The sequence below is a fragment of the Lacerta agilis genome, chromosome 3, assembly GCF_009819535.1.
Source record: "Lacerta agilis isolate rLacAgi1 chromosome 3, rLacAgi1.pri, whole genome shotgun sequence".
Taxonomy (NCBI): domain Eukaryota; kingdom Metazoa; phylum Chordata; class Lepidosauria; order Squamata; family Lacertidae; genus Lacerta; species Lacerta agilis.
The window spans coordinates 3,788,032-3,803,077 of record NC_046314.1 but is presented as its reverse complement, the minus strand read 5'-3'; positions in this window follow the sequence as shown (position 1 = coordinate 3,803,077).

Below are 15,046 nucleotides of genomic sequence, written 5' to 3'. Positions count from 1 at the left end.
GCAAGCTTCTTTTCTCCTGCTCTGGAAGGTAGGACTCAAATCAATGGCTTCAAGTTACAAGAAAGGAGATTCCGACTAAACATCAGGAAAAGCCTTCTGATGGTAAGAAGCATTTGGCATTGGAACAGACTCCCTCAGAAGTTGGTGGACTCTCCTGCCTTGGAGGTTTTAAAGCAGAGATTGGATGGCCATCTGTCAGTGATGCTTTAGTCAAGATTCCTTTATTGCAGATGGTTGGACTAGATAATTCTTGGGGTCCCTTCCAACTCTACAGTTCTAAGATTCTATGAATTAGGGACCAAGTACTGAAAGTATGTGAGATGTTGGTACAGAGGTTCAGTGATTTCCATAATCTCTCCCATTTCTGCAGCCCCATATTCCCAACATGCAATCATTTATTGTGGTGTATGGTGTCCATACACCATACACCACAATAAATGATTGCATGTGGGGAGATTTTACTTTCTTGGGCTCCATGATCACTGCAGATGGTGACAGCAGTCACGAAATTAAAAGACGCCTGCTTCTTGGGAGGAAAGCAATGACAAACTTAGACAGCATCTTAAAAAGCAGAGACATCACCTTGCCGACAAAGGTCCGTATAGTTCAAGCTATGGTTTTCCCAGTAGTAATGTATGGAAGTGAGAGCTGGACCATAAAGAAGACTGATCGCCGAAGAAGTGATGCTTTTGAATTATGGTGCTGGAGGAGACTCTTGAGAGTCCCATGGACTGCAAAAAGATCAAACTTATCCATCCTTAAAGAAATCAGCCCTGAGTGCTCACTGGAAGGGCAGATCCTGAAGTTGAGGCTCCAGTACTTTGGCCACCTCATGAGAAGAGAAAAGACCCTGATGTTGGGAAAGATGGAGGGCACAAGGAGAAGGGGAGGGCACAGGATGAGATGGTTGGACAGTGTTCTCAAAGCGACTGACATGAGTCTGACCAAACTGCAGGAGGCAGTGGAGGATAGGGGTGCCTGGCATGCTCTGGTCCCTGGGGTCACAAAGAGTCGGACACGACTGAACGACTGAACAACAACATGGTGTCCATGCAACCATTGACATGAACATCCCTGAGGACAATTGCACAAAGGAAAATAGAGCTATAAAAATGACAGTGTGTGCCAGTCTTGAGTACTTGTCTAATTGGGGGTGGGGTGGGGAATGATCAGAGGATACAATGATTTATCTGCCTGCTAGCAAAATGTCTTCAAAACTAAACTGTATCACTTGCCAAAAAAAAAGCAGCAACCTCAAGCTGGTTTTTGATGTAACTAAAACAGTTTGGAAAACTCTCACCGTGCACAGAAAAAGGGACCAAGGAATCCTTACTGTGTCATGAGACTGCACCAAGACCCTCACACAGGCCTGCCATCCTGCTGTGGACTGTGACTTAAAATAAACCTTAAAAGTGGTTCAAACTTTAAATCCCTTATTTTCTTTTCAGACTAAAGTGATGGCTTCTTCTCCCTCTAGGCTTAACCCAACTGCAAGTCTTTCATTCTTCTTGAATGATGTTCCCAAACAAAACTGGCTCACCGGAGTAACAAGGAGCAGGTTTAGGGATGCCAGCTACTGCTCACCCCTCCCTCTTTTCCTATGGCAGTGTAAGGATGTGCAGAGCTTTTAATCCCGTATCTCTGGATAGGCTTCAGCAGGCTTAGCCTGACTTTTCAAGCAACACTAAATACCATTTCAAGCGCAGCATTCTTGCAAGGGCTGTAGCATTCACCTGTTTTGCTATTTCCCCCATTTGACATATCAACAGGTTTGTCAACAACTGTTGATTATTATTATTATTTTTAGTTGTTGTTAATAATGATGATTATATAATGTTATTAAGGATGGTCACATTCTGCAGTCTTTTAGTAAATCCATGCAGTCATCTCAGATGCATTTATAACTCCAAAGGCAGCCTCTGGGTCAATGCATGAAAACTCTGAGGTCAAGATGTTGTCAGTAATGAGATCAAAAGTTCACATAGCCCTTTGTACAACACAGGAGAATTCTTCTGTTTCCTCTGGTGCTGTATAATGCTAATTTTCCTAGCAGAAAGCTGTTGCAGGGCATTTCAAATAAAACATCAGTCCAACGCGGATTCACATTTATTGCTCGAGTGGAATGTTTGAGGGTTGATGTGGCTGAATTGCTCAAGACATTACAAGCACCAGTGGTTATATTTCATTTAAGAGGAAAGAGTTAATTGCACATTTTTTCTTTCAAAAATGAGATTTTGAGTTTAATCCTTCCCAGACTATTGGAATGCTGTCATTAGGTATTACTAACATTAAAGCTTGTCCAAACAAGCAAAAGTGGGTGAAATATTCTCTCTTATTCAGGAGGGGGCAATTGTATTAATTAAGGCAAAGCAAACATTTATGTGTGCATCTGACCCTTGCAAGTCCAGAGACCTGAATTTCCCATTTCATTGGTGCCAATAAGGATTAGAAATTATTGCCAAGAACCTAACTGGGGTTGTGGGTTCGAGAGCAGGGATCAAAAGAACCAATTCTGAGAAAGTTAAACTCACACAGGATAACCTTTTTTGACCTCCCCAATGCAAAATTTGATAGAAACAATTGATTCCTCCACCATTACCACTTAGCACCTCTAGGGATTGTTCTGAACGATCAAGAATCAATGCTACTGCTTATAATAAGGTATCACTCCTAGATAAGTTTTACATGCTTAGCTAGTTTTAATGAAACCATCTGTACATATGCTTTCATGGGATGACTAGGAAAAACATTGGATAAGCGCTAATTATCACTGCCATTGGGGAAAGCCCAGGGTGTTGGATACTAAGGAAACTGCTTCATGGTGTAAGAAGTCAAAGCTTGAATCTTGTACCATGTCAGGAAGCAAATTATCAGGAGCAAAGGCTATTCTGTCAGGCCAGAGCAGAGGGAGAGGGGGGGACTGCAGAGCCCCCTCTGTCAGCTCAGCTGAGTGACCAGCTCCTCTCTCAGCTCTTGTCTAGCAGCAATTCTTCTGTAGCTGAGCAGAGGTAGAGACAGGTCCTCTCCATTTGCTCAGGTTGTGGGATGTGAAACACAAGAGCAGTCAAGTACAACATCCCTAGAGTGGACATAAAAGGGGATGTCTGGACCAGCCAGTCGGAACTTCCTGTTTCTCCTAGGCTGGGATAGACTTATTCTGCATGTGTTAGAGGTGGGCGTCACCTCACCTGCCCAGGTAACAAAAGAGCAGGACTGGTCAGCCATCTCTCTCTCTCTCTGACCACATTCATCAAAGAAGCAACATCTGCTTAGCCTAAGAGCCAAGAGAGGACAAAGGGGCTGTCTCCTTATGGGATAGTTTCCAGGTGTATATTACTTTTGTAACTTAAAGTCTGCCTTCTGGGATCCAATTGTGAACAGAATGTGTGAGTAAACTCTTTTTATACTTTTATAGAAGGCTGTGTCATGTCTATCCTTTTATGAGGGACTAAATGGGGAATTGCCAAAAGGAAAACATTTTTTAAAAAAAGAAGAAGAGTTTGGATTTGATATCCTGCTTTATCACTACCCGAAGGAGTCTCAAAGCGGCTCACATTCTCCTTTTCCTTCCTCCCCCACAACAAACACTCTGTGAGGTGAGTGGGGCTGAGAGACTTCAAAGAAGTGTGACTAGCCCAAGGTCACCCAGCAGCTGCGTGTGGAGGAGTGGAGACACGAACCCAGTTCCCCAGATTATGAGTCTACCACTCTTGACCACTACACCACACTGGCTCTCAGGAAAATGTATTTTAGAGGCTTTAGTTAACCTGAGCAAACACATCTGCTGTGCAAGCTTAAACAGAGTAGAAATAGAAATACTTTATTGTCACTGTACCACTTTACAGTGAGATTAAACGAGCCCCGTCCCCCCCCCACAATCTGTGCTGTCGTACGACCACCAACCCAAACGCCAGCTGCAATGTTGCTGTCTTCCATTCAGCAGCCTCACGACCCGCAGGTAGAAACTGTTCTTTAACCTGTTGGTGCGGCTTATCATGCTTCTATATCTCCTGCCCGAGATATAACATTCTGAAAAGGGGAATGTTACTCTGCTAAATTGTAGAACTTGTTAACACAAGTTGGAAAGGATATAATCAAACAATATATCCTTTCCTGCATCCCTGAACGTTCCCACACAGGTGAGATGAGATGCCACAGGCTTAGGTCTCCTCCTTTCTTTGAACACTTCCCATTCCAGGAGGTCATTATGGGAACTAGTGCCTGAGTTTGTTCCCCCTCCCCTTCCATGTCAAGACTTTTAGAGTATAAAGCTCAGGGCAGGGACTGTCGTGTTGAGAATTGTAAGCTGCTGAAGCAACCTTTTTAGATTTTAAAAGGCATGGCAATTGAGAGTGCAACTGCTTTGCATACAGAAGGCCCAGTTCCAATCTCTACCATCTCCAGGTAGGGCTGAGAGAGACCCCCATCTAAAACATCGGAGAGCTGCTGCCAGCCAGTGCAGACAATACTGTGTTAGTTGAACTGTGTTAGTGACATGATATAACACACTTTCCCATGTTCTACTATTTCTAATAAGTCCTTGAACCAGGCAGGTGAGCCAGATCGAGAAGGGCAGTTTGACCTCTTGCCTCTTCGGTACTTGATCCGGCCTATCTGTTGCTACAACAGGTATTTGCATTTTTAAAAATCATGCACATTAAATGTAAAAAATGCATTGAACATTTAGTTTGTTCTTGAGAAAATTAAACAAGGCAGGATCCTCTCCAAAGAGAAATCACCCATGACTCTTTCTTAGGGTTACACTACCCACACCTCTACATTAAACCTGTATCTGTTATATTTTTATTTCTTCAATAGTGGCATACTGTAAAAATATTGTGTTCTCTTTTCTTTTCTTTTCAACCAAACTCGACTCCTTGTTAAAATAAACCCAGAAGGGTACACATCTGATAGAGATTGAGGATTAAGCTATAATTAAAGTCAATATCCTTGCCCATCCCTGCTTTGCCAAGTAATATATATTTCAGTCAGGGCACTTTGGGGATTTCTCTCCGTGAGGCCTGCTCCTGCCCAAATCAGTGTGTCTTTCCCTTTGATATCCCCACAGTGTTCACATATACCCTCAAACACACACAGCTCAGGGTAATATGTCTCTAATGCGATGAAATCAATGGGAACACAGCCTTTTTTGCCTGACAGTATTGTCAGGCTGTATTATCTGGTTTAGGCTGTGGCTTCAGTTCATAGCAGTCGTCAGTTAAATTTCCCTTTCTGAAGCTGAGCAAAGTGTGGTAATGTCACAGCCACAGGCGACTGCTGCTCATAGGATGGTTTACTGGTAGAGTTTAGCCTCCTGGCTTGTCACAGTGTATATATCTCAGGGTCTTCTTTTCCTTCGTAGTCAGAGGTTTCCAAGAATGTTGCCTGGAGCAGTCATGGAATGCAAAAAAAGAGAGATTTTTGTTCTGCACTTAGCAACATTACCACACTTCACACTCACTTTCTGATAAGGGGAAATTTAACTGACTGCTCTGAACTAGATATACCAGATAATACGCTCTGACAGTGCTGTGGATAAAGGCTGGCAAACCTACTAATTTATATTTCATTATCCCTGCACTCAGCTTAATCTGTTATCTTTTGCTAAACATTACAAAGATCACAACGGGGGCTGAACCCAAAGGGGAGAAAACAGGACCACAGTTACCTCAGAAGACGGGGTATCAAGGAACTTGACGGCAGAGCTCGGATCCCAGCCGTTCGAAATGAAAGCTTGTGACAACACAGACCTATAAGGGCATGAAAGTAAGCCCTTGAAGAGGGCCAAGGGGAATCAGCTCCACCTCCTCTGACACCCTTTTTTGTAGGCTTCCAACTTGTGGAAGGTGGCTGCTGGAAGTACGAGGCCTGCTGGATCTGTGGAGGTTCCCCATGTCTTCGAGAACCCCAATTATGCAGAGTCCCCATGGATACAAAATGCTCCCTGCTTCAGAATGTCACCTTCACAAGGCAACAGAAATAGTGATCAAGGAAGTTGGGACTGATGCACTCACCTGCTCTACCTCCCTCACACGTTGACTCGTGAAGAGGACTTGTAAGTTTGACAAACAAGCACGAGTCTAGATTATCCCCTCATCTAGGTGGAATCAGGTTTATTTTACTAGTTTACATTAAGCATACTTTTATATAGGCCCAGGATAGTTTACACGGGGTCCCAGGAAGAAATGGCCGGTGAGACAGTCTGTTGCTGAAAATGCTTGTAAGCTTTCCTAATGCCAACTTAGGCCTTCTCTTGTCCTACTGATTTTGTCTGGGGGAGACTGCTCTTTGCTCCGATTTAGCACTAAAGAGTGGGTTTTCCTTGGTAAAGGAATGAGGTAAGGGGCAAACCACTCAGTCCCTTTGCTTTCTAGACACAGGAAAAACGGAAGTGTGGATGAACCCTCTGCTTTAGCACTGTAAGAACATCATGTGCCCTCAGGCCATTAGCAGGTAGAAGTGGCATCACCTGTGATTTCAAAGGCAGACTTTAGAAAGTGTTAGCTAACGTATCTGGATCAGTACCGCAGGTCAGTTTCCAGAATCTTGTCGTTGGGTCACTAGGCTGCAAATGCTGGGTAATGGGGACTATGGGGCACAACAGAGATGAAGGAAGAGTAGGACTTCTTGGTGAAGGGTTGGGGCAGCAGATGTGTCATAAAAGCATTACCCAGACTCCTTTATAAGCCTAATAAATACACAACAATGAAGCTCCAAAGCTCAAGCATAAGAATACGGACATGATAATATTGGGTGGGAGGCAGTGGGAGCCATAGTTACAAAAGAAAAGCACTAGTTAATATCCATAACTTAAGTCTTTTTCAGGGACGCAGGTGGCGCTGTGGTCTAAACCACATAGCCTTGGGCTTGCCGATCAGAAGGTCGGCGGTTCGAATCTCCGCAACTGGGTGAGCTCCTGTTGCTTGGTTCCAGCTCCTGCTAACCTAGCAGTTTGAAAGCACATCAAAGTGCAAGTAGAAGGTAAACGGCGGGAAGGTAAACGGCGTTTCTGTGCGCTGCTCTGGTTCACCAGAAGCGGCTTAGTCATGCTGCCCCATGACCCAGAAAAACTGTCTGTGGACAAACGCCAGCTCCCTTGGCCTACAGAGGGAGATGAGCGCCGCAACCCCAGAGTCATCCACGACTAGACCTAATGGTCAAGGATACCTTTACCTTTTAAGTCTTTTTCAGTTTATGGAAAATACTTGTAGCTCTTTGAACATAAATCTGCCATTTTGACCTTCAAGAACCTGTCTTAGCTCTTTAGTAGCTAAGTAATTAACAACCCTTCTTTTCTTTTCCTGCCTTGATTTCTAATTTATTTACATTGACGGAAACTCATACAACATCAGTCCTAGTTTCTGAAAAAGATCAAAATATGATTGACTGCAATTGTCTTGGCTTCAGATCAGATTACCCTACAAAGACTGGCCTGGCTTAGGTTTTCAGTGATTTATCGATTGCCAGATCTCAAGGTTTGTTTCCATGGTTGGAATATTGCTTTCTTGAATTCCCTGTTTAAAAGAGTGTTCTCCCACTATGGGAAACTCAAATTTATCCTTCCTCTGTCATAGTAAAGTTCCCTTACTCAGTTATGGGTCACAGCCCTAGACACCCACGGCATGGAGGTGAAGAACAAAAGCAAACATAATGGGAGACATTTTTGAAGATTTGTATTAAACCAGTCACCCAGAAGAAGTCCGTGTCAGATGGCAGGGTGCCTGGCTGCAGTTTCAATATTTACAACATATACAGATTTATACACAATTATCCGGCAAACAAGGTATTGTTTAGAATTGTAGATATAGTTTCATGTGGAATCTGGAATAAATTGCTCAAGGTTAACACCCACATCCTAAGACTTTGTATCAACATATCGGCAATGCCAGAGTACCATTTCTGTAATAACTACATTCTGACATGGTTTGTGCCATTTCATTGGTGCCGTAACAGCCCACACACTTATCCCATCTTAGGACATAGGCTTTGTACACATTAATCTGTTTCTAGCACAAAAATGTAGTTTCCCCCACTCTGGAATCATTAATGCCTGTCAACATGCTGCTTTCAATCTAGATTGAATGTGGATCCTGCCATCCTCAAGGCTGGGTGTGGCTCCTTGACACACATGTGAAAACCCTTCTCTCAGTTAGGTTATCCCTTTTTTTCTTTTTTCTTTTTTGGACAACGACGACAACAACAACAACAACAACAACAACAACAACAACAATTGGAGACCCCATTGGCGAAAGCGCGCCTTGGGTTACAACCTGTTTTGCTTTACAACCAGACCTCCGGAATGGATTATGGTTGTAAACCAAGGTATCACTGTATATCTAATTCTCTCTTTTTTCCATTTTCAAAAGACTTTATTTTATTTTAAGAATCCGCCAACATACAATACACACAAAACACATTGCACAGTTCTGTTCCTCTATACAAGATAAATAGATATAAAATAAAATATATGTACAATCCATAGTGTTGTTTGTCTTTCTGTTGGCTTTCCTTTTACTTTATTCTCATGTAAATTATATAAACAGTAAATAATAAAGGCAAAGAAAAAACAAGAGAAAGAGAAAGAAAAAGAACAAATTAAAAAAAACTTTAGTTGATTAGTTTTTTTGGTAGTTGTACAGTGGTGCCTCGCAAGACGAAATTAATTCATTCTGCGAGTCGTTTCGTATTGCGAAAAATTCATCTTGCGAAGCACGACCATAGGAATGCATAGGAATGCATAGGAATTTAATTCCCATAGGAATGCATTGAAATTTTCATCTTGTGAAGCATGACCATAGAAAAATTCGTCTTGCGAGTCACCCTTTCGTTAGCGAATGCCTTTCGTCTAGCGAGTTTTTCATTGTGCGAGGCATTCGTCTTGCAAGGTACCACTGTATATCTAATTCTCATGTTTATGCAGTTGAGACAAAGTTGGGCAGATAGGGCTGGGCAGATATGAGCATGAGAAGAGAAGGTTAAGGGGTGATATGATAGCCATGTTCAAATATAGAAAAGGATGTCATCTAGAGGAGGAAGAAAGGTTGTTTTCTGCTGCTCCAGAGAAGCGGACACGGGGCAATGGATTCAAACTACAAGAAAGAAGATTCCACCTAAACTTTAGGAAGAACTTCCTGACAGTAAGAGCTGTTCAGCTCTTGGAATTTGCTGCCAAGGAGTGTGGTGGTGTCTCCTTCTTTGGAGGTCTTTAAGCGGAGGCTTGACAGCCACCTGTCAGGAATGCTTTGATGGTGTTTCCTGCTTGGCAGGGGGTTGGACTGGATGGCCCTTGGGGTCTCTTCCAACTCTATGATTCTATGAGTTCCCACTCAGGTACAGAAATGCGTTGTATGACTTTGAGGGGTAAAACCGAGAGTTTGATTTACAGTTTTTTTGTGTTTTTATCTTATGTTGGTCTCCTGTATCTGAGAGTATGAGTATGTGAACCCTCTGCCTATCTAGTTTGTTTTATTTATGTACAGTATGGGAGGTACTTTTATATTATGGTGGTCTATGACCGTAATAAAGATTTGTATTGGATTGGCTTTGGGGGAGTTTCTGCCGCGAAGATAAAAAGGGAGGGGTCCTAATGGAAGAAGGTTAGGCTATTAATATAGAAATTAAAGATTACTGGTGTAATATTCTTTTTAACAGGGGGGGGTAATGAGCTATTCTTCGGGACCTACTTTGTTCCTATTTAATAAACTGGATATGATATACCATCTTCGCTGCAAAGTGTTTGTCTATGAGTTCCTGAATTTTTATTTCACTGCATAACTTTCAGTCTCTATTATGATACATTAATGGAATGGATTATATTCTGCTACAACAGGGAAGGGGAACTTTTGGCTTTCCAGAAGTTGAACTATGATTCCCGTCGTCCTTGAACATTGGCCATACTGGTGGGGGCTGATGGTCAAATGGCTAGTATGGTCTGGTCCAAGAGCATCTCAAGGGCCATCAGATCCCTCTGTGAGGCGGCCATTTAGCTTCCTCTTAACTTCCACTGTTCAAAGGTCCTCCAGACACAAAATGTTTATTTATGATTTAACAAACGTTAACTCTTTAAGCAGTTTACAAGAAATATTAAAATTATCTGTTAAAGCAGTTAAAACAATTACAAACATTTAAAGATAATTAAGAATTAACACTAAAACTGATTAAGACACATCAATATCCAAGTGTCTAGATAGGCTTACCTAAAAAAGATTTAAGCAGGTGCCAGAAAGAGTATAACAAACTATGATACTAAAATTATTTTTTTAAGCTCTGATGACACACTGCCAACATCTATCATAAAAATATTTTATCAGACTAAACAGGAAAAATTTGGTAAATTGAGCATTTAAATTGCCCTAAGATTTAAAAAAAATATTCCCCTCTTGGCAAGCTGATGCTATTGCCTTCAGCCTCAACAGATATTTGAATGGAAAAAAATGAGGGGTGTCTTAATTTGCTTTCAACTGTTCATAAAAAGCAAAAGGTTAAATAATGCTAAATCAAGAAATGTTACATCAAATTACCAAAGAGGAACTAAAATGAAAGGAAATGAAATCTTAATTTTGCAAAGCTTGTTCTCATTCATGGAGAGCACATGTTGCGGTGGGGTCTAGCAAGACACCCCTCCGTTGCTGGGCGGGATCGATTACATGGCCACGAAGGTGACTGGGCCCTTCTGGGTTGCTGGGGTTTTTTTGATGTTGCCAATTTTGATGGACAGCCCAGAGGCTATACATTCCCTGCAAGCAGTGTTGGGCTTCCTCTTTTCGCTGCGTGCATCGGATCTCCCGCCCACCCTCTCTAATTTTAGGGCTTTTGCCTTTGACCTTGCTATGCCTGTCATGGCGTCATCTGCTTTTGAGGCAGGGGCCTGGTAGGAATTTTGTCCATTTGGCTGATTGGCTGGTGCCATTTGGTTTTTGCCTACTGCGTAGCAAATCGTCACAGCTTGTAAGGTTGTGGTTAAGCATTGGTTAAAAAATCGGTTGGTGGAAGGGTATGGATTGGCTGTGCCTGCCCCTCCAATGCTGCTGCTGCAAGGGTATTCTGTTAAAGGAATCCAGGGGCTCGCCATGCTCTTGTCCGAACCCCCGTCAAGGGGCTAGGGCCTCGCAAGAGCCCCTGGGAGCATTAGGGGAGAGGCAGGGGTCTGGCGCCCAGCTCCATTCTCTCCCCAAAAATGTTTTCCCTTACTGACTTTTGCAGGCTTGCGGGTGTCAGTTCTGTCTCTGGGCGGGGACAGATAGTCGCAAACAATGCCTAAGCAACCAATCACATTTGTATTTTAATAAAGTTGTGGCCAAAATTATGCCCAAAAACCTTAAACAAAATTCTGTGTGAAGTGTGATTTATCTGAGGGTGGCTTGGAGACCCCGACACGCAACTGGCAAAGAAGGGAAGAAAATAGTATTTTATTTAAGTCTTCCACTAACAATATGTTATCTGAATATGTATATCTGAACAATATGTATATCTGAAGAAGTGTGCATGCACACGAAAGCTCATACCTAGAACAAACTTAGTTGGTCTCTAAGGTGCTACTGGAAGGATTTTTTGATTTTATATTTTGTTTTGACTAACAATATGTGTTTTTAGAATGATGAACGTAATTGACATGTGTAATAAAATTTAACTCTGACACCAAGATTTGCCATCCAGGTTAAATAGAAAGTGATTAAAACATCTATGTCATCCTTCTGCACCTGGTTTGTGGCAAATTCTCTCTACTGTTTGTGAGGATGATGCAGAACACCAAGATATCTCAAAATGAGAGAGTTTATCCTCGTTTACTCTTTTGGAGATCTGTTTAGGCTCACAGGGCATCCAGCTAACCATATTATCAGTGCTAGCTCAACATTTTTAATCATTTCAAAGCTTGATTACACCCATTCCTTTATTGTCTCTACACTTATTTTGTTAATTTCATCAGGACTTTATTTACATAAATTCACAGGCTCCAGAACACAAGAAGCCCGCAACAAGGACCTGAGTGCAACAACACTCTCTTCTTCATTCCTAACTATCCCTAATGTAGAATTTGCTGCTTCTTATTTTCCCCACAGCTGCCACACTTTACACTAGTTTACATTTGCCCATCCATCCGCTTTGGAGAGATACTTTTGGGAGTACCTCACAATCTCTTTTTGCTTTAGCCACCTTGAACAATTTGGACAGCTATTTTGCACAGAAGTGCTAATGCAAACGACTCCAAATCCTTGCCTGGCTTGGAGCAAGTCACATATTTCCTTGTTTTCTGCTGTTTTGTGCAAACCGGGTGTATATAAAAAACATTTCAAAAAATTAATGAAAATAAAAAGATGTCCATGCACAAATAAACAGATAAAACAAAAAAAAACTTATGGAATTTATGGTGGTGCTAATTGAGAGGAGGGGACAACACATGGTGCAAATATACCCCATCAAGCACCAGCCACTAGCATGGATGAGAAACATTAGGATAGATTTTCATAGATATAAAATTGAAAATGCATGTGCGTGGATAATGGCATACAAATGCACACATAGAAACAGTGACCTAAGCACACATTAATGCTTAGTGTGGAGACAACTTCTGTTAAACTAGCAAACTGATAGTTACCTGTTGTTGTTGTTGTTGTTGTTGTTGTTGTTGTTGTTGTTCAGTCGTTCAGTCGTGTCCGACTCTTCGTGACCCCATGGACCAGAGCACGCCAGGCACGCCTATCTTTCACTGCCTCCCGCAGTTTGGCCAAACTCATGCCAGTCGCTTCGAGAACACTGTCCAACCATCTCATTCTCTGTCGTCCCCTTCTCCTTGTGCCCTCCATCTTTCCCAACATCAGGGTCTTTTCCAGGCAGTCTTCTCTTCTCATGAAGTGGCCAAAGTATTGGAGCCTCAGCTTCAGGATCTGTCCTTCTAGTGAGCACTCAGGGTTGATTTCCTTAAGAATGGATAGGTTTGATCTTTTTGCAGTCCATGGGACTCTCAAGAGTCTCCTGCAGCACCATAATTCAAAAGCATCAATTCTTCGGCGATCAGCCTTCTTTATGGTCCAGCTCTCACTTCCATACATTACTACTGGGAAAACCATAGCTTTAACTATATGGACATCGGCAAGGTGATGTCTCTGCTTTTTAAGATGCTGTCTAGGTTTGTCATTGCTTTCCTCCCAAGAAGCAGGCATCTTTTAATTTTGTGACTCTCACTGCCTCCATTTCTTCCCCTTCTATTTGCCAGGAGGTGATGGACCTTTATCGGCAAGGTGTTGTCTCTGCTCTTTAAGATGTTGTCTACACCCTCCTTCTTCTCAAAAGGAAGAGTTTGTTTACTTGTTCTTTTGGAAGGGGTATGGAGGTGACAGGAGAAGTGTACATACGTACATACTTTATCCATTGAGGTTGTGATGCGCTTTCCTTGAGATTTTTTTTTTAAAAAACAACTCATTTGTTGTTCTTGAGTATACACAAAAAAGCGCAACAAAACCTCAGGGTTTTTTGGTTTTTTTTACACCAGTTGAGGAGAGTTTACTTATCAGGATTTTTAAGATCACCCAGTTGGGTTTCAGTGCTGTGAATAGCATTCTCTCTCCATGAGTAGCAGAAAAAGAATAAATTATGCAAAATAAGCATGCAAATTCTTAGGATATGCATGATTTATGCAAACCATGGAATTCACATCCTGTTGGTGCAGATTTTTGATTTATTTATTTTTATAGGTAGAGAGCACACGGTGCCCTTCCCATCCAGTTTGCTCAGCTCATGAAGGTCCCACAGTTATGGTGGCAGCATTATGGACTGCTGGGGACAGGTGTGGAGCCTGCACCCTGAGGCAGTCGTAGGCAGGCCTTGGTTGAACACATACAATCCAAAATCATCGGTGCACTTGAAACAATTCTGAACAGCCCAGGTTTTAAGGCAGATTATTCCTTGGTTTCTGAAAACAAAAATGACCTGGCAGTTCCAAAAGTGTGAAGTCTTAGTTCCAGCTATAGCATTTCCATCCCATCTTTTTCTTCAAGGAGAAGAAGAAGAAGAAGAGTTTGGATTTGATATCCCGCTTTATCACTACCCGAAGGGGCTAACATTCTCCTTTCCCTTCCTCCCCCACAACAAACACTCTGTGAGGTGAGTGGGGCTGAGAGACTTCAGAGAAGTGTGACTAGCCCAAGGTCACCCAGCAGCTGCATGCGGAGGAGCGGGGACGCGAACCCGGTTCATCAGATTACTATGGGAAGTGACGAAGCCTGTTCTGGACCCATCATCCATACTGTGCTGTGCTTGGCTATATTTATTTTTTGGCATTCCCTGGCTGATGGAGATGAAAGGAAACATACTGGTAGAGCGCTAAGGAGTATCCTGAGCTGCCGCCGTCTTCCTTTGTTGCCACACAGCTACATACAAGCTGCAAGCAATGCCAATTTTTTCTGGTTTGGAGCTAAGCAGACTTATAAGGACTTAGGGAGGTGGGTGGCACTGTGGTCTAAACCACAGAGCCTCTTGGGCTTGCCGATCAGAAGGTTGGCGGTTAGAATCCTGTTGCTCGGTCCCAGCTCCTGCCAACCTAGCAGTTGAAAAGCATGCCAGTGCAAGTAGATAAATAGGTACCGCTCCGGTGGGAAGGTAGACGGTGTTTCCGTATGCTGCTCTGGTTTCGCCAGAAGTGGCTTAGTCATGCTGGCCACATGACCCGGGAAAACTGTCTGCGGACAAACACTGGCTCCCTCGGCCTGTAAAGTGAGATGAGCGTCACAACCTCGGAGCCATCTGTGACTGGACTTAACTGTCAAGGGTCCAGTTACAGGTAGGTAGCCGTGTTGGTCTGCCATGGTCAAAACAAAATAAAATAAAAAATTCCTTCCAGTAGCACCTTAGAGACCAACTAAGTTTGTTCTTGGTATGAGCTTTCGTGTGCATGCACACTTCTTCAGATACACTGAAACAGAAGTCACCAGACCCTTATATATAATCAGAGATTGGGGGAGGGGTATTACTCAGAAGGATAGCCATCTCGCCCCTTTCTTTTTCCTGTAAATTGCAGTCGTTAACAGTCATCAACAGGTTTACCACACCT